This window comes from Micropterus dolomieu, unplaced genomic scaffold (assembly GCF_021292245.1).
Source record: "Micropterus dolomieu isolate WLL.071019.BEF.003 ecotype Adirondacks unplaced genomic scaffold, ASM2129224v1 contig_3249, whole genome shotgun sequence".
NCBI lineage: Eukaryota > Metazoa > Chordata > Actinopteri > Centrarchiformes > Centrarchidae > Micropterus > Micropterus dolomieu.
The window spans coordinates 1-959 of NW_025732239.1; the positions used below are offsets into that span (position 1 = coordinate 1).

Genomic DNA, 959 nt, shown 5'->3' on the forward strand with positions numbered 1-959 from the left:
TTCTGCGTTTATTGCAGGATTTCTGTATGAAAGCGGTTGTGTTTCGGATTATGCTCGCTCATGAGTTAAAGCGAGCACGCGTACGAGCACACGCCTGGTTGCAATCTTAAAACCACACCGCTAGTGGCCGCTGGAAACTCCACAATGCCCTGATGAAATCTGAGTATTTCATCAAATCAGAAAAGACATTTTGCGGCTCGTTGGTCTAGGGGTATGATTCTCGCTTTGGGTGCGAGAGGTCCCGGGTTCAAATCCCGGACGAGCCCTTGGAATGGGAGGTCCCGGGTTCAAATCCCGGGGGAGCACTTGCTAAGAACCCGTAGGTGCTTTTAATAGATAAAGCTTGCTCTACTTTAATTTAACGTTGATGAAATCTGAGTCTTTCATCAAAACAGAAAAGGTGTTTTGTGGCTTGTTGGTCTAGGGGTATGATTCTCGCTTAGGGTGCGAGAGGTCCCGGGTTCAAATCCCGGACGAGCCCTTACCAGGAAACTGTCGTTGCTTCAAATATGAAGCTATTTTCACTGTAATTTGAAGGGGCCATATGTAAGTTTTTGATTTTAGTAAATCAAATTTTCATTGCCTTATTGTCAATGGGCTCAAAAGTCACTTAGAAATGAAGCACACGCCTGTTTTCTCCGTTGCTCGCATCAGCCACTATTCTGCTTTTAATGTGAGGACACCGGGTCGGATTCAGCCCTGTGCGCGCTCCCGAGCCTCTCACGCTACAGCGACAACACGGCAGCTAACGACATGCAGTCCACTAACAGCATAAACATAACCGGCTCACAGTAAAACACGGGCTCCACGTAAGGCCACAAAACAACAATAAAGGTTTATGTGCTGAAGCCCATCAGACCAAACAGGTTCAGATGATGTCGAGCAAGAACAAAGCGAGCATTAGTAAAGCTGGAGAAACACAGAGAAAATCACGTTAGCTCGCCGGCTAACACCGAGCA

General features: G+C 47.0%; 2 non-coding genes across 2 annotated transcripts; both read left to right on the plus strand.

Moving 5' to 3' along the window:
• Window positions 1-194: 194 nt before the first annotated feature.
• trnap-ugg lies at window positions 195-266 on the plus strand. The gene has a single exon. It is a non-coding gene; the product is annotated as a tRNA-Pro (tRNA).
• Window positions 267-409: 143 nt separating this feature from the next.
• trnap-agg lies at window positions 410-481 on the plus strand. Its single transcript has one exon. It is a non-coding gene; the product is annotated as a tRNA-Pro (tRNA).
• The last annotated feature ends 478 nt before the right edge of the window (window positions 482-959 follow it).